General features: G+C 34.3%; 1 pseudogene; it reads right to left on the minus strand.

Moving 5' to 3' along the window:
* Positions 1-3,845: 3,845 nt before the first annotated feature.
* LOC132275031 (cellulose synthase-like protein G2) lies at positions 3,846-8,102 on the minus strand (annotated as a pseudogene).
* Between the last annotated feature and the right edge of the window lie 2,174 nt (positions 8,103-10,276).

The raw sequence follows: 10,276 nt of genomic DNA on the forward strand, positions 1-10,276 counted from the left end.
TAGAAACTCATTCTGCCAGGTTTTCTACCTTTTTTTGCCATATCTGGCAAAGATCTAGCGGATGTTCCTTTCTTCTCTTTAAAATTTGTATGTCAATTTTTATGTAATATGATATTTATCGAACTCATATAATTGAATATAATATGTGTTTGTGAGCGTTTGTGTGTGTTTGTAAGTGATGACTAAACCAACAAAGGAGACATTAATTTTCAGGGTAATATGTCTTTACCGAATTCGAATTTTATACTATACATCTGTATATTTCTGTTTTATTAAGTCATGCATTAAGAAAGGATTTGTGACTTCTTTTGTCCGGTAATGAAGTATTTTCTGTTCTTGTTAAGAACTTTACCGTATGACAACATTTTCAGACTTCGAAGGATGCCGAATGTGAGTGTTAGATGTCAAGATGATGTCATGTGGTGGGACTTTCCACTTACATCCTCCGGTTTATCATATTGTTTAAAGCATTGTGCAAAACCTTTCAATTGTGTCATTACTGATGTTCAGCCGTCAAGTTCTTAAAATGTATATGCCTTGTTCAACATTAATTGAAAATGAACTTTAGTATATATCTAGTTAGGGCTTGGCATCATACCTTTTTTAGTTAGGGCCCAAAAAATTGAACAATGACAAAAGACTTTTATAAATCGAAAAATCATAAAAGACCCAACTCTCCGATGGCCAACTGTGACCTCAAAGCCCCATCTACTCACAGTCAGCTGTTAAAGAGTGGAGCTAGGTAATGTCACTCTTAACAAATTAGGAGGCCGGTATTGACCTTTATCAACACCCAATGAGCAAAATTTACTTTCAGATGTTTGATTTAAGGATGCACAAAAAATCATTAGAGTTGGTAAATTGTATTGGATCAATATGAAACATAAAGTTTGATTGGGTTATATGAAGAAATGATTTGTTTCCTGTTCTAAATATTGAAGAATCAATGGATCAATTTCTATTTGTGATCGAAAAACACTGAGCTGAACTGAACCGAATTGCTCGTGATAATTACATATATAATATATATATTATACAATACACAAGATCGAATGTGTGTGTGTGTGTATATATATATATATCATTTTGGTTAATATAAGCATAGATATATAATTGTGTATATATATAAATATAAGAAAATTCAAAACCTTGGAAAAAGACTTAACCAAACTAATTATCAACATTTCAATTCCACTAAATCTAACAGTTCAAATATTTTTAAAATTGTTGGGACCGATTTGGTTCTGATTCACCTTAAAATTGGACCGAAGCAAACTGTATGCACTCTAATTTGATTGGATTTTCTTACGCTACACGACCGGTCAATCTAATTGGTAGTAGCTTGAAGACCCATATCGACCCTTTCACTAATTATATAAGTGAAATTATATAAGAGATTAAGCACAATATTGTTAAATCATAGCCATTCATTTGGCATGGTCGTTTATGTCAACATAATTAATGCATATGAGTAATCGGTGCACGGAGTTACAACAGTCCAGCGACAACCAATTTCATTCAAAAACTTTGATCTAAAATGGCATAGATTTCAAAGGAGAGGAAATCTCAGTGAAGCCAGATTTTCCTTGCCATTTTCTTGAAAAAAAATGAGAGAGTTTTTTCAGAGGCCCCAAACAGACAAAAGATCCTTCCCCATTTAGACGAGATTTAGTAAAAGACTATTGGCCAATTAGATGAAACCATCCCATGCTATATATAGCTGTGATTTGATTAGGTTATACAGCCGAAATTGCAGTGATTACCCGCAGTATAACACATTGCCGTCTCTTTTAAACATATATAACCGTGATATATATACACACGCTATACATACATATACACACACAAACACACACACACACACAGATAGCACCTAGCAGGGCCAGTGTAGCATGTTGAAAGCTCAGATTAATGAGTGGTTACTATGTTAGTATATGATGAGAGAGACAGAGAAAAAAGTTTGAAATGTTATATTCATTCTTTGTTAGTTTGCTAATGATTCGATTGGAAATTGAAAAAGATGCTGATTGAGAATCAATTCTTTACTATTTGCATGGTTGCTGTCTTGTCTAACTTTGAACATAATTATTTTTCTTGTTGAAATAACATCGATCCCATCTCTCTCTCTCTCTCACACGCACACAAACACACAAAATAAATTAAATGGAAGTTATGGAAACACATAGAAACCATCAAAAACTGCACAGTTGTTTGTCTCTAATTCTGTGTTTTTTTCGACGAATGATCGCTGTTTGTACTCAGAGTCACGGTAAAGTTCGTGATTTGTGCGGGAAGCAGGTTTTCTTGATCAAAGCTTGCCAGTTTATAAATGCCATGGTCATGATGGTAGAGTCCACGTAGCACACAATCTGGGCCTCGATGTTTATTTCCATTTCTACATGTTTTTCTCCGAAAATAAAATTTATCTTCTATAAAAATAAATAAATAAAGGTGGTATAAATTTTACTGAAAATTTTTTTGGGCCAAATTTTCAAGAACTATGAAAAAGACAATTATAAACTAACTAAACAAAATTAGTTTGACGAAAATATTGTTAGTTGGGGTATAATTGTCTTTTGGCACAATATATATATGGACAAAAGTGTTTTCATTGTAACTTGAAAAACATATTTGTAATATGAAGCTAAATTTTTTTTACCACAATAGCGTTGACCGTATCTAGCAATTAGTAAAACTAGAAGAGCTGACTATATAAGTGTAACTACTTCCCTTCTTTTTTTTTTTTTTTTTCTTTTACTTTATTTTATTTTATATATTAATTGCACAGAAGTAGCTTTCTTTTATTTTTAGACGTAAATTTAGATTGGACATTATTTAGTGATCTAATTAGTTGATCTGAACTCTCCAAACGAAACATGCCGGTTTTTGAGTCTCCTTCTTATAATTTGTCAAAAAAAAAGAAAAAAAAAAAGAAAAAGAAAAAAGAAAAGGTCAACCTGGATTTACTTGCCAACTTATGGTAGAATTGGGCTAAATGGGTCTATATGGAATCATCAAAAGTTCATGTTGGAGCTCGTAATACTGAAAAGAAATTATTGGACTGGGATTTTATTTTTATTTGTTTTTTATTGAACCTGTTCGTTAACAGATGTAATCTCTTAGCCCAATGTATAGGCCCAAAACAAAGTGCTCAAGACATCTTTCTCATATTTTCTGATTTTTTCACCACTATTTTCAGGAAAGTAGTCGAGGACAATTGGGATTTTACCTAAATACAAAATACAAAATAAGATAATTGTGTGTGCATATGCATGTGTGTGTGTGTATATATATTTTTGCCGGACTTGTGTGTTATCCTCCCCAAATTCCATAATGACAATGACAGGAACCTCTTGTGTTACATGGGCAATTGGTAGCCTGCCACTAGTAGATGAACAATGCAAAATAAGCTCGTGCCTATATGCCTATGAAGTTGTAACAGTAACAGGACTTGAAAGCTTAAGTTGAAATATACTGTAACAAACAACTTGCAGTTGCCCGGGGGCGTAGCAGTGATAGTAAGGTGCTTGCATACGGCTGCCGCGGCCCGTGTTCGAGTCCTCCCAAACCTAATACTTTCTCGACTTACCCGGTGTATCATTGGAGCGATGCTCTACACCCTAGGTTTATAGCCTTGGTTTGGTCCTGAAGGGCCCTGCTGAGGGGAGTTCCCGGTGCTAACCAAAAAAAAAAAACAAACGAAAAACAAAAATTGCAGTTGCAGAAGTCTCAAAATTAGTTGATCAAGACAGATTTTTAGACATCACTAGTAATAAGATGTTCTTGTAATAAAATATGATTTTGTAGAGCAAATGGAAGACATCCTCAATATAGATGGATCTAAGTATACATAAAACAAAGTCATCATTTGCTTGGACAGATCAAACAAAATTCGAGATGATTTGTCTGGGCAACATTAGTACTTCATTTTCATCCAAGGTACATAAAAGCTACTGAACCAAAAGACAAGAAGATCAAAGAAGACACAACAGATAATAATAATGTCACAGAAAGTGGAATATCTCCCTTGTCCTTTCTCAATACCATCCATCCAATCAATTATAGCGTAGTGCATAAATAGGATGAAAAATGAGAGGAAAACTTGTGCAAACATTTCATCCCATCCTCCTTTCAAGGTCACTCTTGCTAATCCTCAAGTGAAAGAAACCATGTTCAGAACCACTCAAGCGACCATTGGCGCCAGAAACCTAGTCGATGTTCGGAAATCAAATTTACCCTTTTGGTATAATCCAACTTGTTCATCACTGACAACTTTATTTGTTGGCATGAAACTAGCTTCTCTCATGCCGATCAACTTCAAGATTGCATCCAAACTTCCATAGACATAGGCTACAACAGATTTTATCATCCAAATTCGCCATTCGTTCCACCAATTCTGAATTGAATCTCCAGTGGACAAGACATCCCATAAATGTTTCAAGAGGGAGGACAAGAAAATGAATGACAATACAACTAACCACGGACTTGAAACCTGTGACAAGAATATGAAGCAATGTTAGTAGTCCACTTTCATCTCTATGTGCTCCTAGCTTATTGTTTGCGCGAAAGAAACCATGATTGTTGTTACCTTGGGGTATATTGGGATGCTATTCAAGAGACACAGCTGTGGTATGGTAGCTAAATACCATAGGGGGAAGCAATAGAGGGGCTGCAATGCAGAGTATCCATAACACATGCTCACAAGAATGGACATTCTCGACGGTCCATATATAAGGGGGCAGAACCTTGAGAATGCAATTTCTAGAAATCCGGAGTTCCATCTCGTTCTGAATTAACGTTTCATTCAAATTCGTCGTCACGTTACCCAAAAATGCTGGTCTAGATGGATTGAAATAAACAGCATTCCACCCTTTGCAGTGTAACATGAACCCTGTAAAGTGATCTTCTACCACAGAATTGTACCAGAAACCAATCTGGCATTGAGCAAACAAGATATCAGAATGTTAAAACTACTATTAATTAGCATATACGCATATAATGTTAAAGAATATGGGATGTTTAGGGATTTAGTGCTTGCCTGTTGACCCCATTTTGTTTCTTTTTCATAGGTGCAAGAGGCTACAGACTGGGCATGTTTTAGCACTGTATTTGACGAGTCCTCGTTGTCAATGACTACACGTTTATAACTACTGCCAAGTGTCTTGATGAACTCATCTGAGGGACCCAATGACTGTCTGAGTTGGGGGAGATCCACAGCTGCATAAACAATAATTTGAAATAGTCTCTGATGAGTTGCTTTAGCCACCAGAATGCAGATTGCCAAAACCAAAAGATGCACACAGTCACGCACACATCTATTTCAATTTTAAAACAGATAAAGCTTTATTCTGTAATTGGGGATTCAATTTTAAGCACAGAGCATACCATTCTGTATATCAATTCCATATAATGCTTTCCTTTTGATGTAGAAGCATGTCCCACAAAGAAAAGGTCCCCTAAGCCCATCCATACCATGCGACTTCAGCTGAAATTTTACGCGAGTACTCAAGACAACATTGCAAGTGAATGTTCCACCAATTAATTAAGAACTAAGATACTCAGACCTGTAAATCTGACCAATTTGTTATGCAAGTGGGATGCATAAGTGGGACACCATATGATCCCACTTGCATCCCGCTTGCACGTAATCAATAATATTAAAGCCACAGGCCTAACAAATCGGCCAGATTTGTAGGCCTGAGTATCAAGGTTCATTAATTAAACATAGACTATAAAGCAAATATTAGACCTTCGTATACATTACCATGAATAATGCTTTCCACTCGCCATTGTAGATGTCATTCTTACTGAGATTGTGGAGATTTTGAGGGAATTGAACAAAAGCCAGCGAGCGAGAGAGCTTGGAATCAAGATGGAAGCACATTGCTTGACGGGCAGATTTTGGATCACTGGAGCTCAAGTCACAGTCTAACATCAATATATATGGGGCATTGCTTATGATCCCAGAAACTCGCAGCTGCATGCAACATTCATGTTATATAATTATGTGTATAAATTGTCACATAATATCATTTTTTTCATATATGATTGCTTGAATAAGTAGAAGTCTACAGAGAGCAGAGAAAATACAAGAACATTGAGAGCTCCGGCTTTGAAATGATGAGGTTGGGAAGGTCTTTTCTCACGAGAAATGTATACAAGAAGAGGTATCTCAGCTTGACCAGACTCCAATGGATTAACATTCTTATTGCCTATCACCTGGGGAAAAAAAATTAAAAAAAAAAACCAAATGCATAATATCACAAGGTCATTTTTTATTCTGTGTTGCACTTTAAATAATTATATATATATGCCCAAACAAAGTATGACAAATGTTCAAAGAGTAGCCTCAATAACTGGAGGGCGACTTTGGTCATTAATTCCACCATTTTCTGCAGCTCTTCTCATGCGTTCCTTAAATTCATCGTACTTCCTCAGCGCAAACAAAATACCTCCTCCAATTATTTAGTATACCGTGACATTACTGTAATCTTTATTGTGCTTTTTTATGACAAGAATGTGGGATTAAAAATTAATGGGTGTGACGACTTGAAGCTTGACTCCTTAGGATAATGGGGAGCAACCCAATTTGCTGAGCCACGAAGAAATTCGCAAACAAATAGTGATACGACTTGAACCTATGATTGAACAGGGTGTGTCTTTAGTAAGACGACCTACTATTAAAATACATATTAAATACATCGTATTATTATTATTTTATAAGAGTGTTTGTTATTTACTGCTAACCCTAACCAAAATTATTTTGAAGGGACCACGGGGTGAAATAAAAATTGAATGGTCAACAAAGTTAGAAGTTTAAATGCCAATAAGTGACATTTTATTGGAAAAAATTATTTTAATTTGTAAAATTATATAAGCATTGAGATTATGATATGTTAGGGATGTGACATGGGTTGGGCCTAACCCAAGTTCCATTTGAAAATTTCATGAGCATGGGTAAGATATTTGTGAGATTATTAAATGAAATTACATTTAAATCTTAAAATTTGAATTCATATCCGGTTGAAATTAAAACAAATATTTTGCTAACTCAAAGTAACATGAGTATCCAAAATTAATGAGATGAGGTAATAATAAGTGATCTACATTATTTAAATCTATAAAATAGTTCATGTACTTGACCCTATGATGTTCCTACAGTCCTACTTTTCATATATATTCTATTGGTTTTTTTCTTTAAGAACCAATATGAATTTTTTAATTTGTATTTATAAGAATTTAATATTTAGATTAGTTAGTGGTGGTCCATACATAAATAAACAAACCTCAATTATATGTCTGTCGTTGTCAAACTCTGGGCCACCAACATCACCATCTGGCGTCGAAAGATAGGCCTCGGGGCATCTTGTCTTGACACCATACCTCCTACAGAATGGTAACCACAACCTCGCAAAACCCCAAGCTTCCCTCATGGCGTACAAAGTCACCGAAGAACCACCATCGTCGGAAAGATACACCGAGAGCTTCTCCGATGGGTAGTCAAGAGCCATGGCCGATAAAACCGTGTTCATAACCTGCACAGGTGGCTCGGTCTTGGGGTCTGCCGTGCATATCAACACATCAATAGCCGGAAGTTCCTCGTCACCCGGCAACCTCTCGGGAAAGACGGTTCGGGAGACGGGTCGCCATTGATAAGCTTGGTTGAGGAGCCAAAGGAAGGAGAGAAGCAGCTCTGCAGCAAAGACCAGAAGCCATGGCAAGAAAGGTAGTGTTTGGGTGTTTTCAGGGTACAGAAATGAAGACACTCTGCAGTAAATCATGGCCGTTATAGCGATGGAGTGAAAGAAGGCGTATGATCGGTTGATCATGGCCGTTGATTTGTGGACAGTGCAGTGGTGAAGAGGCAGAGGCTCCATTTCTTTTGGTATTTGTTATTGGTATGTACTAATTGGGATTTCAACACTGAACAACACTGAAACCGTGCGGATCAATATGGATCAAGAATCATATTTAACTTGTTCTGAACGGGTTAAAAATAGATAGGATTAACCCGTTATTATGATCCGTTGAGGCATTAATTATTTTTTATTTTTAATTATTTTTTATTTTTAATTTTTTTTATACTTTTAAAAAAATAATAAAAAAATTAGTAATGAAGAAATATAAGTTATGAATACAAACCATCAACTAAAAATATAGAATTAGTTACCAAATGTTTCCAACTTTATTAATAATAAAATTTTAGTAATGGAGAGATATGAGCTATGAATATAAACCATCAACTAATTATTGTATATGTGTATATTAATAAAAGAAATAAAATAATAATAAAAAGATGTAAAGAAATAAAATTAAAAATAAAATAAAATAAAAGAGAAGTTATACATATGTACCTGGGCTTACCTTAGGTGGCTTACAAGAAAAAAAAAATAGGCCACTAACCCAAGATATCACAAATAAAACCACAGGCAAACAAAGCACTAGAACAGCAGAGCTAAGCCATTGATTCCAAAACCAGTTTGGACAGAATGAAGCAGTTATACTAAAGGATGCATGCAAGCTCTATTATATATATATATATAATTTTTTTTTTTTTTTCCAAACAGGTTCAAAATTTTCCATTTGAGACTTTTGTTTTTATGAAAGAACAAACACGCTGGAATATTGCTACAATTTTCTACCATCAGTTATAAAATTATTAACTTAAAAATTCTGTAAATTCAATATCAATTTTTTAGCTTTGTCAAACAAGGAAGATGAAGATGGTGGGAAGTGAAAGTACAGCTGGGGTATTTATCATTTTTAGATTTTTTAATTTTTTTAAATTATTCTTTTAAATTTTTTTAATTTTTTTAATTATTTAATTTTTTTTAAATTTAAAATTTTTTTTTTAAAAAAAATTTAATTATTAATTTTTAAATTATTTTTTCGAAAGGTTTTAAAAATTTTTATTTTTAAATTTTTTCATTTTTTTTTTTAAATTTATTATTTTTTTAGTTATTTAAAATTATTATTTTTAACTTTTAAAATTTATTTTTTTAGAAGAAATTTGTAGAGAGAGAAAATTTGAGAGAGTGGATTGATGAGAGACTAATTTAGAGAAAGAGGATTGTAAGTGAGAAAATTTTAGAGAAAGAAATGAGTTGATATGTGACGGATAAAATATGAGTTGAATATGATCTTGACTCTCAAATTATGTGCTTAAAAATTATCCAATCTATTTTGAACCTCAAATTAAATATGGTTTACGCATAACTATTAAAAAGCAGACGAATATGGGTGGAGTTGATGGTTTCTGATCCATTTTGCCACCCCTAACTTTACCCAACGTACATATTTTCCTTTACGAGGACAGATTTATATATTATTATAGTATACAGATAATATAGAGAGAGAAACACGCATGAGAAATATTTTAGTCGAAGGACAATACTTACATCCAACCTAGTTGGATGAAGTTTGTCCAACTTGGGTACATGGCCCAATCAGGGCATGACACGTGTCCATCAACACTATTAAATTTAAGTTGGATAATACCCAACTTAAATGGGTCTGACCCGACACTCCCTTTGCTCTCTCTCCTAAAATCTGCCGCGATTGCCTATTAGTCTGCCACATGAGTAAAAGACAACTCTCCCCGCCCTCTATATACATCACAATTTATAAATAAATAATATAAAACGTTCAAACTCACTAATTGTAAGTGCACAGATGAATTTGAGAACACATACGGAATCATTCTTGATAACAAATTAATTATACATTACACTTATTTGAGAGAAAAAAAAAAAAAAAATTAAAGTTGCACATATTGCAGCAGGCCTAGTCTTTACCTGAATTTTTTTTTGTTTTTTGTATTTTTTATTTTTTTATTTTTTATCATTTGAAAGGCACAAAGGCCAAGTCAAGTGACAGTACAAAGGCATAAGCCAAGCTAGATAAAGGCATACAAATCATGAAGCAAAATAATAAAATGAAGAACAGGCTCTAGATTTGTTAAGAAAGAGTCACCGCTTTAGAATGGAAACCACCTAGGGAGAAGAGCAGTAACTGGAGTGACCAAAGATCAAACCATCATCAAGGCAACAACTCCGAAGCTGCATCCACATGGCTCCTCCACACACCCAATCCCGCACAAGATCAAATTAAGCGAGCGAAAACAAAAATCGACCTAGATCAGAGATCTAGTCAAAGGGAACACAACAGATCTATCTTGTCGAGCCGGAAACAAACCAAACAAGAGCAGATCTAGCCACAAAAAAAATAAATAAAAAAATAAATAAAAATAACTTACAGGACAAACTTATTGAGACAC

The sequence above is a fragment of the Cornus florida genome, unplaced genomic scaffold (genome assembly GCF_030987335.1).
Source record: "Cornus florida cultivar Cherokee Brave unplaced genomic scaffold, ASM3098733v1 CherokeeBrave_3.0.0_Hap2_Chr09, whole genome shotgun sequence".
In the NCBI taxonomy this organism is placed as follows: Eukaryota; Viridiplantae; Streptophyta; class Magnoliopsida; order Cornales; family Cornaceae; genus Cornus; species Cornus florida.